The 15,791-nt window shown below is 49.6% G+C and overlaps 1 long non-coding RNA gene across 1 annotated transcript; it reads left to right on the forward strand.

The window, feature by feature from the left end:
- Positions 1 to 1,325: 1,325 nt before the first annotated feature.
- Positions 1,326 to 15,156, forward strand: LOC123615563 (uncharacterized). Its single transcript, XR_006723216.2, has 3 exons — positions 1,326 to 1,519; positions 13,449 to 13,539; positions 14,942 to 15,156. It is a non-coding gene; the product is annotated as an uncharacterized LOC123615563 (long non-coding RNA).
- The last annotated feature ends 635 nt before the right edge of the window (positions 15,157 to 15,791 follow it).

Here is a 15,791-nt window from a genome sequence, read left to right on the forward strand (position 1 = left end):
GACGGGTTTCTCTAGGACTGGAAAATGGACCAGAGGGAAAGGTAGGGACTGGCTACGTTCTGTGTCTCTGTTCTCCACCCTGGCATCCAACCGTCTTGTCTCTGCAAAATAGCACAAGGACCTTAGTTGGGTCATCTTTGCAGTGCCAAAGGCAAGACAACTTCTTTAAATTAACTGCAAACGCTCAATGGGGATGGACAAGAGTGTTTGTTAACTCCAAATGCCAGTAAATGTTGGTAAATAATGCTATTAAAAACATATTATTGCTCTGACACTTCATTATAACATCTTTCCTCTTACTTTTTCCCCCTGTAACATTTACTTTAACAGGCCCCAGCCAAAAGCCAGATACCAATAAAACTGCATCTCGTCTCTGAGAACATCCTCGTCTATGAAATACTCAAAGACTCAGCACTCAGGGAAAAGCCATGGAGCTCTTCCATTGTTTTGTAAACTTTGCAAAATCTGTAGTTCCTGTGGCGGAGGCCGAACTGCATGTTGAATTTGAAATTTTGAAGCTTCAATTGCTTAAAAATATTGTAACTGCTTCTCAAACAGGAAAATTGCGTTCAGATTTCCCTCTGTGTTTAACCTCAGACTGGCAAGAGATAGTCTTCAAATTTCCCCAGCAAATGAAAATCACTTTAGGATTGAGATTGCATATAGATAGTTCCTACCACAAGAAAAAGAAAATCTTTAGGAACAAATACAGTCATACATTCTGTGCTGGACCCATAATGTGGAGAAACAGATGGCCATTCTGTTCTATAACCCATAGCATGAAGGATCTGAGACAAGGACAACGAAGACATTCTTGAATATGAGGTTCAGTCACATCTGAACTGTTTCTAAGGGAAATTGCAGTGTCCTGCACTCAATTTTCTTACCGCCAGCCTCCTGCACGATGCTATGGTCCCTTCTTCACTTTTCACGGCAAATTCCCTTTCTCCCCATTGAGGCTCTAGCACTCTCAGACCACCTCCTCTCATCAGTCTTATCACTCATTCAAACTACAGTGTGATTGTTTGCATCTTAAAGGGGACCAATGGGAAGAGGGGCAGTCCTTTACTCAAAGGAATGAACACAGAGATGAGATTTTAGGGAGTGACCAGTCAGTCTATTACGTGAATTATTGAATAGGGGTCTTTCTTGTCTACCCATAAAATGGATTTTACCTGTGATACATCAATCCACTTTCCTCTTTCCTTCCCTCTCTCTTTCCCTTCCTTCTATCTATTCAAACAAACTTCTCTGGGATACCTGCTCTATTCCATTCTTTATGCTCTGTATTGAAGTCCTGAAATGGGAAGTTCCTACAATAAAGGAAAATGAGCCCAGGAAATAATAATCATAATCCTATAAGTACAATGACCATGTATTGAGGGCATGCTTACTACATGCTGGAGACAATGTCAGGAACTTTTTTTTTTAATTTTTAATTTTTAATTTTTTTGCAGGCCAAACAGGATGCTAGGATCTTTTCATGGATAGCATTTAATCTTCACAACAACCTGGTAAGGTAAGTAGTATTATTCCCTTTTCACAGATTGGAAAATGGAGGCACCATTTTTTGGCCTAAGGTCACCCAGGGAAAGCATGGTCTGGAGTATCAGTGCAGGCAGCCTGACCTCAGAGCTTTTTGTTCCGGGTGAAATTAGATTCAAATGAGCCTACAGGGTGGGCTTCGAGGGCACAAAGTCCCTGGTGTGCTCTGTGCTACTTGCAGACTCGTGCTGAGGGCCAGCAAGGAGGACCAGTCCCTTGCTGGGTGTACATGAGCTCCAGGACGGGGGTCCCAGAAGGGCGTGCCCCCCCCCCTTCATTCCCCTCCACCCGAAACAGCCCCCTCCTCCCAGGAGCAGACACCAGAAGCTGGCTGTGCCCCAGGCATGGCTCTGGTCAGGAAGAGAGAATCTTTTGTGAGCTGTTGGCCTGGTCTCTGTTAATGCCAATTAGCGCTCCTCCCTGCTTGGAGCTCCGGGGCCAGCAGGCTTCTGTGATCCTGGTGGCTAGAGGTTCTGGCCTAGAAATGCTCAGGATGTGGGACGAAAGTCAGAGTCTGAGGGAGAGACTGTGTCATTGAATGGAGAGGAAATGGGGTTTCACAGAGGCGTGTGAGGCCCTGCGGCCATGGCAGGGCAGGGGCCAGACAAAGAGGGAGAGGAGAGAAGGCGTCGTCTGGGACTGCCTCCGCCCCACCCCCACCAACTTCACTGTGGCTGGGCTGTGACTTGGGAGGCTGTTTTTTGTTTTTTGTTTTTTTAAATTGAAGTATAGTCAGTTTATAGTGTGTCAGTTTTCTGGTGCACAGCATAACATTTCAGCCATAGATATCCATATATTTGTTATCATATTCTTTTTCATCATAGGTTACTACAAGATTTTGAATATATTTCCCTGTGCTATACAGAAGAAACTTGTTGTTTATCTGTTTTATATATAGTAGTTAGTATTTGCAAATCTTGAATTCCCGATTTATCTCTTCCCACCCCCTTTCTCCTTGGTAACAATAAGATTGTTTACTATGTCTGTGAGTCTATTTCTGCTTTGTAGATGAGTTCATTAGTATCTTCCTTTTTTCTTTTTTTAGATTCTACGTATAAGTAATATCATATGGTATTTTTCTTTCTCTTTCTGACTGACTTCACTTAGAATGACAATCTCCAGGTCCATCCCTGTTGCTGCAAATGGCATTATTTTTCTTTTTATGGCTGAGTAGTATTCCATTATATAAATATACCACAGCTTCTTTATCCAGTCATCTGTCAGTGGACATTTAGGTTACTTCCATGTCTTGGCTATTGTATATAGTGCTGCTATGAACATTGGGGTGCATGTATCTTTTCGAATTAGAGCGTTGGGAGGCCGTTCTTGAGAGGCAGGGAGAAGGTCGACATTCTTGGGCTTGTGGGGGACTCTGGGAAGAGTTCTTCCAGAAGCTCAGCTCTCCCGGGTTAAGAGTACCCTGCTCCACCTTACAGCAAGCCCAGAAAATTGGCCTCAGACTCCCCAGTGGGCCACGATCAGTGGCTAGGGGTGGGGTAAACTTGAGTAAATGGTATCAAGTTAGCAAACTGAGTCCTTGTGAAGAGCTTGAAGGACCTGGTTGCCCCTTTATGAGGCTGTCATTGGTCTCCTGGGTGGGTACGGCTGAGGGGCTCCTGCAACCTTGCGGCCAGGGAGCTGGCCCCATGTCAGCTTGCCACGGCTCTCTCCTGACTGTCTGGCCCCTCACACTCCCTCCTTGCCCTCTGGCCCCCTCCATCTGTCCTTTTTGTCCAAGAGTGTGTTTCCTCTGGCCCTTCTCTCTCCATCAAGCTTGCTTGGCTGGTCAGCCCGCCAGCAGGGGTGATCATCATCCAATGTCACATTTCCAGCCCTCACTTGGGCTCATGACCCAATGTCCTCCTGCTTCCCGCGGGAGGGCTGCCTGCATGGTCGCTGCCGAGCAAGCAGCTGTGGATGATGCCCGGGAGCCTGTGTGTGTTCATCTCTCCCTCGGCTCCTGGCTCCAGCTCCACCTGCTCGCCCAGCTGCTCTCCAGTGACTCACCCAGGTGTCCCAGGGGAATGGTTTTCTAGAACCCTATCCTGCAGGTTCAAGAAAATCACTTCCCCTTCCAAACACAGAGCTGGTCCTACTGTCTCCTACTCCTCGCTGGGAGTCTTTATGAGAAGGACATAGGACATGAAGGGACAAGGACAGGGCATCTCCCATTGGAAGGTGTTTGGAACAAATTTCCCATCCTTGACTCCACAGTCTGTCTCTTCTTTCTTCTTAGTGGCTTCTCCAAACTCCCTTGGTAATAGCTACTTCCTGGCCCCACATCCCTAGGAAATAGACAATAATATCAAGGTGAGGAAGGAAGTCTAGAGAGTGACAGAGACCTTGTATTGGCTTCTCCAGCCCCAGACTCAGCCCTTTTCTGTCCCTGCAGGATGAGGGAACAACTGATCATTTTTCTCAGGACCCAAAAAAGAGCTCACCATCTCTCCACCCTCCCTGGTGACAGCAGGCTCTGCCCTCCTTCTCCCTTGCTGAATCTTTCATCATCACTGCCTGGTCATTTCCTTAGAGGACTTTAGGTGCCAGGCCTCAGGGGCTGAGAAGGAGGTTTGAGAGCCAGAGGCACCATTTCTTCTTACCCATTGGCCACCGCCCCCACCCTGTCATTGGGGCGGACGAGTGCTGCTTTGCCAACAGAGGTGTCACTGAAGCTTTCTGCCACCTTGTCACTTACCTCTCCCAGGGAAGGAGTGGGTGGCTAGGCCAGTCATTGAGCCTGACCCTGCCCTTCCAGGAGGTGCTGCTACCACCTACCCACAGCTTCCGAGGAAGGAGAGGACCCCTGTCAGGGACTGCTCCCATGTTCCCGCAGCTTGAGATACATAGCACATCAGTGCCTACCCCAGCCCCCAAGGTTTGGGTCACGGGATTCTAGAGAAGCTACTCCCTGCACCTGGTGGGAAGAGACTGGTGCCATGGCAAACTGGAGATCCTAAGCCCTGGCACTGGGGGCCTCTGGCATCTAGATGTCCCCTCCATACTGCAGCACAGGTTCTTCCCCTTAGACTAGTCCCATGTACAGGCCCCTGGGCCTTTACACATGCTGTCTTCTCTCCTCTCCCTTCCTCTGCTCTTCTTTCCTCTCCTCTCTCTCTACTGTGTCTAAACCCTATCCACACCGGAGGGCCAAGCTCAAACTCCACCTCCCCCAAGGAGCCTCCCTTGACTACTCTGGCCCACAACAAGAGCTCGTTCCTCTGAGCCCTCACAGCTCACAAAACAACTAAATTCTGTAGTATCTCTCATCACATACTAGTCTTATTTTTCCAATTATCCTGTCAGTCCCTTGAGGATGGGAGATCATAGTTGACCCCTTTTTGCCTCTCCCAGTGCACTAGAGAAGGGTTAGAGTTTTTTGGAACTCAGCCATTATTGACTGGCTAATTGGAACCTGCTGGATTTGTGTGTGTGTTTAGTTTTTATGTGTCTGCATATATGTTTGATGTACATGTTTGTACACATATGTAGGGAGTGTGTTCATGCATATAAATAAGATTCACATACACATACCACATGTATAAATGGTTTAATTCATCCAGCAAGCATTATTGAGCCCCTGTCACAGCTGGGGACTGTGCCAGGTGCTAGGGATACAGTGGTGTGTACAGAAATAGACTGTCCCAGGCCCTCAGAGCTGGGAGGAGAGAAGCAATAACAATAATGTGAGTGAATTGTCGTGATGGGGGAGCACACAGCAGGGGCACTGACTTTAGCCAGTCTAGGAAGGCAGGTCAGGGAAGGACTCAGGGAGAAAGGAAGTCTGACTGAGACTTAGAGTCTGTTGAGGGTTGAGCTGCATCCCTCTGTTAGATATGCTCAAGCCCTAACTCCTAGTTCCTGAGAATGTGACCTAATTTGGAAACTGAGTCTCTGTTGATGTCATCAAGTTAAGATGAGGTCACACTGGATTGGGATAGGCCCTAATCCCGTGACTGGTGTCCTTATAAGAAGAGGGAAATTTAGACACAGACATGGGAAGAACACCGTGTGGCTACAGAGGCAGAGGTTGGGGCGATGTGTCTACAAGTCAAGGAATGCTAAGAATTGCAACCCCCGAAGCTCAGAGAGAGGCATGAACAGATTCTCTCTCTGAGACCCCAAGAAGAAACCAACCCTGCCAACAACTCAATTTCAGACCTCTGGCCTCCAGAACCATGAGAGAATAAACTTCTGTTGCTATAAGCCGCCTAGATTGTGATACTTTGTTACGGCAGCCCTGGGAAGGCACTAACACGGAGGCGTACTGGGCTAACTAGGAATCCACCAGGTAAGGAAAAGGAGGGACGAGGGGGTCCATCACAGGGACCAGACTACACAAAAGCATGGCGGAGAGAAACAGAAAGTTCAGTAGGGCTGGAATGTTCCCCAGGAGACAGGAATGGGGAGGGTTATGTGTTACAGTGTCTATGTGTGTACATATGGTCTGCATGACTGTGATTGTGTGTCTGTGAATAGTTTGTGTGTTCATGTGCTTTTTGGAGTTGTGCATGTTTCCTCTGCTTTTGTGATCTGTGGATTTCTCCACACTCTCACACAGTTTGTATGTGTCTTAACCTGTGTGTGTGTGTTTTACGTGTCAGTGTCTGTGTTTGGATGGTCTGCAGATGTGCAAAACCCAAGGCAGTGGGATTGTGCCTGATCACAGCACGTTTTGAAGCCACGCAGAACCCAGGTTTCTTGTCTAAATGGTTGGTGCTCACTGTGGATGACAAAAACCTGGTCGGACTATGTAGTGACTCAGGTAGACACAAGGCACTCAGAGCTTACCTGTCCTAGTTCAGAAAGAGCCTCCCAAGGCAGAGAGGATGGTGCCTGGACTTCACTGGTTAGCAAAAGGCATGTGTGGAAGAGAACTCAGTCCTCCAGTTTGAAAGCTGGAGGTGGCCTTCGAGATGGCTCAGATTCCTATGCCCCTTAGCCCAGCCTCTGTGCTCTTGGGGAGTCCTCAAAACTAGCCCATGAAAGGGCTCCCTGTGATTTGGCAAAATACACACCTGCCTGGAAAACATCTTCTTAGGGGAACCCTGAGCCCTAGACAAGTGTTGCTGCTCAGAGGAGGAATCAAGGAAAGGGCCACCCTTATTCCAGGCCCTCCTGGGAGGACATGCAAAAGTTGGGTACGTGTGCATTTTTCCAGAAAGAGACAGTGCCTGGCTTTCATCACAACCAGAGGAGTTCTGACCCAGGAAATCTAAGAACCGCTTCTCTGGTCTAGGCTGACACTGAGGGTATGAGTGTATGCACGGTATGTGCAGGTGTGTGCAAGCATGCGGAGCCCCCAACCTGCTTCCTCTCTGAGAATATGGTTGGATCAGGATGTCAAGTGCAGCCCCGGGCTCCGCCAGCTGCTGCCGTGGTCAGAACACAGGGGGCTGTCCTTGACAGGGCTGATGGAACAGACGGAGCCAGTGTTAAGGACGGGAAGGGAGGGGCTGAGGCTGCTGCTTTCAGGAGGAGGTTTGTAACCTAAAGGAGCTCCTTGAGATCGGCTACATGGCTAACCAGCCCTTACATGGTTCACGTTCAGGATGAAGCCTTGTAAGTGCAGCAGAGTAAATGTATGGGTGGTGATGGGAGGAGAGGATGCATAGGAAGAATTAATCAAGTTTCTGTGGAAGGAATTGAGGCTGTTCAGGACCTTGGTCAGTACCCTCAGGGTTCCTGGAGCACCAGCTTTTCTCTGCTTATTTCCAGCCTGCCCTATGTTGATACCTCTGGGTTTGGTGGAGGTGCTAAGTGGCCCTGCCTGTAAAGTTCACAGTAGAGTTGAGGGCCTCACTGGGGCTACAAAAGTTTCTGAGAAGCTGGGAGTGGAGAAGTAGGGCCCCTTACAGGTAACAAGGTGAGCTGATCCCCAAAAGAATAAAGGAAGAAGATCTCCCAGGGCTTGGGGCTGGGGATGGAATGCAGGTGTAATGGGGGAGGGCCTGACTTTAGACTCAGTGGAGGGCAGGAGGGAGAGGAAGTGCCTGTGGCTTGGGTTGTGTTCTTCGTCCTTCTCACCTAAGACAATGGGCTGAGCCAACCTAGGCCTTGCCATCCCTACCCAACCAGACACTCTTCCTCCTGTGGGCTCCCCAAACATTCCAGTATTAGGGGCTTCTCTGTTCTCTGAGGCCTCTTCTACATCCCTTTCCTCTGCTGCCTCCTCCTTTCCTGTGCCTGCCTGCTGCCATCACAACCCCCGACCCTGCCCTCTACACCCCCATTGTGTCTGGCAGGACTTCACTGCTAACGCTGTGTCGAGGACCCTCTGGCTCCCAGACATGAGAGCTCTTCTGCCCCTTCTTTCCAAAGAATGTTCTCTGAGCAATTAATTAACCTCATTGTGTCCTTTCTGTGGAGCCCAGTAGAGGGAGGGAGGGAGGAGAAGCACCTTATTCCTTGAGGACAGTCAAGTGGATGTGTGGACCCAGACAGCTGCTGCCAGCCCCTCCCCACTTTGGAGTGGCTACAGAGGGAGAAATGGGGTCACCTCGCATGCTTTCAGCCCTGGTGGAGTCTCCATACGGCCTGACAAAGGCCTTTATAATCTGTTTCTTCTCATTGTTTCCATCCTTTCCCCGACCCTTCTCCAGGCAAATTCTGTGCAAAGGACTTGAGGAGGAATGCAGATGAGTGTAGAGGAGCACAACCCTGGGTAGCAGTGATAACCTTTCCCCTGGATGCTGTGTCTGCCCAACTGGTGCAGCAAGGGACATGGAAATGCAGAGTGTCTGCATTCAAATGTGCCCAAGCATCCAGTGGCCACTCCACTGGCGATCCCTGGGGAGTCCTATGCAGTTTGATCTCTTGTAGCCCAAGGAGTGGGACAAATGCTGGGGCACTGGGTGAAGGGGACACTGGGCCCACCTCAGGTGGTCTTAATGCCAGTGAACAAGGAACTTCCCCTGCTCTGGGACCCCAGCTAGGCCCTGGGTGCACTTAGTGTGTGACAGCTGAGAAGAGATGGGGCCTAGGCTAGAGCTCTGAGGACAGACAGAGTGGGAGAGACACAATATGGGGCATTAATTGTGCACCTACTGACACGAGGTCCTCAACTAGACATACTAGGCATGTTAACTCATGTCATCTTTCTGACTCCCCAAGAAGTTTTTAAGGAAACTGAGGTTTAATAGTGCAGGATCTTGGCCCAAGATCACACAGCAAGTAAGTTGGGAAGCTGGAAAAAGACCAAGATTTTTATAATCTGAGTAAAACTTAAAAATGTACATCAGATAGTGTCATCCCCTCCCTAAATCACTCCCGTGGCTTCCCAGCGCCTCCAGCATGAAATCGTTTTCCTTTCCATGGCTGGCAAGACCCTGTCGTCTAGCCTCATCTCCTCCCGCTCCCCGTCACTGGCTCTGCCCGGCTGCCCGGCCTTTCTGTTCTTGCACGTGTGCTCATCCTCTTCTCCAGGCTCTTGGACTTGCTGTTCCCTCCTTTGGAACACCTCCCCTCCAGATCTTCCCGGGGCGGCTCCTCCTCAGTCTTCAGGTCAAATGCCACCTCTCTGGAGAGGCCTTCCATGACTCCCCAGGCAACAGTCGTCTCACTCCTTCCCTCCCTATCCCTTCATCCCAGTTTCTTTCCTTCACAGCACTTCACAGCATCTGGAGTTATTTATTGAACAATATTGCACAATTAATGAACAATAACTTGCTCACTGTGTTTTGCCCTTGAGAACACACACTGTACAAGGTGTTAACCATTGTATTCCCAGGGCATGATGCTTAGTGAGTGCTCAATACATGTTCAAGGGACACATCACCTCAGAAAAGCTTCCCTGGGCCCCAAGGGTGGAGCTGGAGGAGGGAGGGGCACACTGGGCAGAGAACTGGGCTGCAGACCACATTGAGGCCTGATTACTGAGGCTCTGGGATTCACAGAAGAGAGTTCCCCTGTCTTTCTGTCCATGAGGTGTCCTGGTCTCTGATTCTGCACAGGGAGTATATATGGACACACTTCTTCAGACTTTGCATGAAGCCAGGCAGAAGAGACAAAGCTGCCTGGCATCCCAGGACCAGAGATGGGTGCCCTTGGACTCTCTGCATGCTCCCGACCATTCCTGATCTTGGGTGAGGTTCAGGGCTGCTCAGAAGCCCACCTGCCTCCCTCAGGGGCATTGTGGCAGGCATTGCCTGGAGGGGAGGGAGAGACTGCTGCTCCAAGAACCTGATCTTTTGCATTTGCTGACATTCTTGGATTTGGCATTTACAACCTCAGGGTTCTTTTCTGAGGAGGCCTTTTGCATTTGATGTAAATATTATGGTGATGAGAGGCGACATCGAGAATACCCTGTAGGAAATGTAATTCCACCCCCACCAGGCGAGGAGCCTCTCCCCGCTGCTGCTCTGGGTTGTTGTTCAGGGGATTGATTCCTCCCAGTTCTTGGGTTAACCCAGAAGAGCCCCCTCCACTCGTAGGCAGCAGGGTCCAGGAGTAGCACATTAGTTATTTTTCCAATTTGCAGAGGTGCTTTTATCCCTCAATGTGGGATACTATCAGGGTGAATCTTGAGCCGGTGGGTACTGCAGCCATTCTTTGAGGGGGGATATCTCCTCCTGGAGGATGCTTGGGCAGTCCTCAGCCCTAGTGGGGTAGGGTTGGGGGATCCAAGCCGTAATGGGTACTGTAGTTCCCAGAAGTCAGCTGCTCTCTCAGTTATCTCCTCAATAACTCTCTGTTTCCACCTGTCTCCCAGCAGGGTTCAGCCCTGGATCTCTGTGCCTCTCTACTCTACTTAGCACTGGGAACCACCTCCAGCTAGCGTGGCCCCTGGTGCCGTATTTCTACTGTCTTCTCAAATTCCCAGAGAAATGATGTTCATAATCTCTACCTGCAGTCATGCTGGGGATCTGGGACTGGAGCTGCTGTTCTGAGACGGTTTGTAGGATCCGGGAGAGACATGGCTCCTTTACATGGCTCTCTCTCTGATATGCTGTGTGGTGCAATGGGAAAGAGTGCAGATCTGAGGTCAGAAGACCGGGGTTTAATCTACTTTCATCTCTCATTTATACTGTGTTATTTGAGCAGATCACTTCCCCATGGAGTCTCTACTCCCCAGTCTAGAAAGGGGATAATGTCACCTAACTTTAGATTGTCATGAGGAAAGTTAAATGTTTGACATAAGAAAGAGGCTCAATATTTATATGATGAATGAATGAAGAAATGATGTGGAACGATTTTAGAATTTGGATTCAGAGAATTTGAATTGGCAACCCAAGTTAATCACTGACCTTCTGTGTCATTTGGCACACATGACTCCACCTCTCTGAACCTTGGTTTCTCCCAGTAAAAAATAGAATAATACCTACCCGCCAGCATTCTTACAGAATAGACAGTTAATATTAAAATGCCTCATAAGCTGTAGGGCTCTGTGCTCACTCTAGTTTAATATCACTTTGTTCAGAGCCCTGGGGGCTCGCTTTCCTCACCTTTCTTTCCATTGTAGGGAGAGCATTTGAATCATTCAGTGGGTGGCCCCTCCCCATAGGTCAGTGGCCTGTCTGGCCACTGCAGCTGGTGGTCACAAAAGGCCCACCAAGAACCCAGTCTAATGGAGTGGCAACGGCTCCAGCAACTCTTCCTGGGAGCAGGCGGGTGAGTTGCAAGGTGATTTTGCCACTGTTGCAATCTCTCTTTAGACACAGGCTATCCTGGAGGGCAAAAATCACAGCTTCAGAGGCAGGGGAGTATTGTGACATCATCCCCAGGTTCAGCCAGCAAAGCCCGCTCCAGCCAGCTGAGCCTGCTTCCCCTTGGAGACTAGAGCCAAGGTCCTAGGGAAATACTCTGAGCCCCTTCTAGCCCCTCGGGGCTCCAGTTCTGGGCTCTGTCTGAACAGGAATCGCCCTAATTTGGCTGTTTCACCAGATAAGGAGGAGTGCACTCAGCAGAGTGCTGTGGCTGGGCCTGTGCCTACCACCACCTCCCCAGGGCTGAACACTGCAGAACTGCAGGCTAGGAGAACACAGGCTGGGCTGGAGATACTGAGGATGGCACCCAGCCTGGAGGCTGAGCTGAGGGGAAGACATTCTGCAGTCCTTGGGAGGGGGGAGAGAGGGAGGGGGTTTTGCAGAGAGAATAGAGGAGTTTGTGCACAGCTCTGTGTGTGCACATGTGTGTCCTGCAGGTAGAAATGGGGACTCCACAGCCTCTGATTAGAAGGGTTTTGAAATTGATAAATTACTTTGTATTGGGGCAAAATGATTTGACCAGATTTCAAATGTCTCAGAGAAGGGAAGCTTCTCTTGGGCCAAGTATTGATTGCATTTAATAGAGCTGGGACTTTCTCACTTAAAATCAACAAAATAAACATCTAAGAGAAGGCACTAATTCACTTCTCTCTCTCTCTTTCTCTACTTCTGTCCTCCTTCCCTCTCTCCCTTCTCTCTAAGGACAGGAAGGGATCCAGAGACCCACCCAAGGCTGGGGTAAGAGTGAGGTCAGGGGTGGGCAATGCTGATGTTGGAGTCATTGAATTCCTTTGGGGCAGATTGATGGTGGGGGCTCAGGAGAACAGGGGGCCCTGGGTTGGTCCCATTCTTCATAGATTGATTTTTGCCAAGCAGCGACTGTCGTAGCGTTTGATAAATCACTAACCCAGGTGATGAATGCCCTGAAGCTGGGTGGGGTGGGAGAGAGAATGCTAGTCTAGGAGGCAGCATAGGAAAGGAGAGAGGTGAGGATGGAGGGCTGGTGGGTAGGGGGAGCCAGCAGAGTTAAAGCTGAGCTCTAGAAATTCTGTGAGATACTCCCAGATGGTTAATCCTGGCCTTGTCTCCCAACAGGATTTGACCACAATCATTAACTCAACAGTGCTTCAAAATTCATTTTCAGTCCATCTTTCATCTGTCTCTTGCTGTCTATCTCACTTTCGGCCTCTTTAACTGGCTTCCAAATGGACTCGGGTGGTTTCCTCCCAGGGTAGGATTCCTGTGAACCTGCTGGAAAAGGGAAAGGAGTGTGGGGAAAGCTAGTAGCAGGAAGGACATTGGCATTGGGAAGTCGGAGAAGAGGGTGAAGTGGCCTCTTGGAATGGGTGGAGGTGAGGGACCTGGGAAGAGCAGAGAGAGGGAGGGGCTAGGGGAATGGAGGTAGTTTGTAGAGCAGCCCTGGTGAGAGAGACACTAGTTTCCAGAAGGCCTTATTCTCATGTAGGGCAAAGTCTCATCATGTGGTTCTCCCATCCTTCTCCCCAAAGCTGTGAGAGCAGAGATCTGCCTTGATACAGCTCCCTGAGGAACAGCAAGAAGTGCAGAGAGGGAGAGAGACCAACCCAGAGCCACAGAACTGATCTCTCATGGCCAGAGCCTGCCTTAGAAGCAGCCCAGCCCACACACCACAAGTCTAAATCAGCTCTGGATGACCTTGGAATGTGACTTAGCCACACTCACCTCTTCATCTATAAAATGGGATCATATAATTGATTTACATGAGGTTTACATTAAGATTATATCTTTAGAGAACTTAGAGCCTAGCCCATAGCAAGCATTTAGTAAATGTTAGCTTTTCCTAAGTAGCATTATTATTCTCCTTGGTGGCAGCATGGCAGATTCTGAAGTCATGAAAACCCAAAATGTGTCAGCCATTCTGAAGTCAAGAGAAGGGACTCCTGGCTCTGCCTGAGTGTGGAGCATTCTACCCAAATTACCGATCTACAGGCCAAGCGGTGTTCTATGCCCTGTCCTCAGTATCAGTGCTTATGCACCATGGGCTGAGGCTCCACTGCCCTCTCTGTAAAGGCTTGGCCCCTCACTGCACCATCCAGGCCACCACTCCCAGGTTCCCAGCCCTGTCCCTGTCCATGGTGCTGACCCATATACAATGGTGCAGAATGCTCCACCTCAACCATCCCCTCTTGTCCCCAACTTTAACATCTCTGATGATCTCCCCAGTCACCAGGAATGAATTCTGAGCTCACGTTCTGGAACTCTGCCAGGAAGAAGGAAGTGGCGTTAGTATAAAGAATCACACAAAAGGCCGCAGGTAATTATGTCTCTTTTAAGCTGCTAACAGGACTGGCCGTTTGATAAATGGGAGGACTTGAGGCTGTTTTGTCACTGACAAGCTGTTGTAAGATCATATTGGAGGCTGAGGACAGTTTATCTTCATGTGTGTGGTGGAGAGAGGGGAATCTCGGTGGATTTTACACCCTCTTCAAATTAATGTGATTTCCTAGGCCAGTCCTGTGCACAGGAGTGAGCGATCTTTATGACTCACCCCTGATTAGATTACCTGGCTCAGCAGCCACCTCCAGCCCCCTGAGTGTCCTCATCCTCCGGAGGCCCCTCCCTGCCCCATCCCTCCAGCTCCTCTCCGCTTCCAGCTCCCCTCTGACCTCACTCTCCTCCTCTACCCTGCTCTCAGGTCCAGCTGCTGAGCAAGCCCACAGCTCAATTATTGCTGCCTGGCCTGAGAGGCAGAGGGATCTGGTTTCTTCTGTTTCTCTGGAGGCAGCAGCAGAGAGGGAGGTGGAGTGGGAAGAAGAGGGAGGCAATGGGAGAGGGAGGGAGGGAGAGAGGGAAGCAGAGGAGGAGAGAAGAAACAAGACAAAGAGGGAGTTTAACCAGAAAAACAGAACACCAAGCTAAGGTAAAAGAAATGAGAGAAAAAAGGGAGAGACAAAAACGAGAGCAAAGGGACAGCAAGGGTTTTTTTCTTTCACTTCCAAAACCTTATTCTCCACAAGGACCTTCCCTGAACCCAGATTTAAGCAGGGAATTTTTTCAGATAACACTGTTGCATCATCTTCATAGCACTTTCTGCTATTATCTTGCTTATTTATTTGCTTCTATAGTAGTTGTCCTCACTCCTAAATTAGAAGACCTATGAGGGCAGGGGTCATGGCCACCATGTTCTTCCCATGATCCCAGCACCTAGCACCTAGTAGGTCCTTGGTGAATGTTTATTGACTGCATGATGTGGCAGGGCTGAAGGGCAGGGCTGGCTTGCCCCTCTGGCAGAGGTCTGGCCTTGAAGGGGAGGGTCAATAGTCTACGGTTGGATCGTCAAGGATACCATCACTGGCTGTGTTTGGGGAGACATTTCTGGGAAAGGGAATGCTTCAGTAGTTATGCAGACAGAATTAGGTGTCCTCTAGGACAATGCTTTTCAAAATGTGGTCTGTGAACCACTGCACCAGAGTCCCCTGGCAACTTGGATTTTCACAGGCATTCCATGTGATTCTGATGCAGTGGGTCTGAGGATCATGTTTTTGAGAAACATTACTTTGGGGAATGGGTGAACTGGGGCTTTTGCTCCAGGGAGATCTCAACTGAACTGGAGATCTTGGCTGCTTAGTGCATGTGTGCATGTGCGTGTGTTGGAAGGGTAGTGATTGGAATACTTGCTGCTGTGGAATGAAGAAGCTAACATCCATTATTTCCAGCCAGGTGCCACCTCATTTTACCCACGTACTGGGAGCTACTTATGGGGGAGCCCCCAAATTCAAAGGAAGGAAAGTAAGGACTCAGCCAGCTGGGGACAGTTCCCCACCCTGAACCAAGACCCGAAAGGAAGAGGAGGACAGCAACAGATGTGAGGAAGAGAAAGAGCCCTCCCTGCCCCGTGCCCAGGGGCCTCTGCTCCCCACCCATAGAAGCCTCTGCAGCTGGTAAGTTATGCCTCATTTCCCAGGCAAGCTGTGCACCCATCCCCAAGCCCCAGGCCAACCTCATTGCCTCTTCAAGGGACACCCCGCTCCCAGACTTGTCAGCAGTGTATGCTCCAGGATTGATTGACTGCTCCCCTAGCATATGCCCCCCCATACACACACACACACACACACACACACACACACACACACACACACTCACTCACACACACACACACACAACCCCCTAATGTCACAGCTCCATCATACCAGACACAGGCAAGGCCCACACAGAACACCTGAAATACAGCTCAGAGGTTAAGGACAGTGTGCCGAGCAGTCAGACAACCTGGATATGTTGATGCTGGACCTCCATCTGGGCCTGAAGCAGAGGGGAGGAGTATGGAAGACAAGGGCCAGCCAGTTTCAAACGATAGCTCATGTGATGCCACTTCTGCCCTGTAAAATCAAACCATATAGCTGATGCTAACACCACCTCCCATTCACTCTATGCTCCGGCAGCTCTGGCCTTACTTCATGCCTCAAACACTGCATGCTCTCTTCTGCCTCAGTAGCACCCTCACTCATGCTGCCCCTCTGCTTGTAGTGCTCTTTTACACTTTTCCACCCTGTTCATCTGATAACT

This window comes from Camelus bactrianus, chromosome 3 (genome assembly GCF_048773025.1).
Source record: "Camelus bactrianus isolate YW-2024 breed Bactrian camel chromosome 3, ASM4877302v1, whole genome shotgun sequence".
Lineage (NCBI taxonomy): Eukaryota > Metazoa > Chordata > Mammalia > Artiodactyla > Camelidae > Camelus > Camelus bactrianus.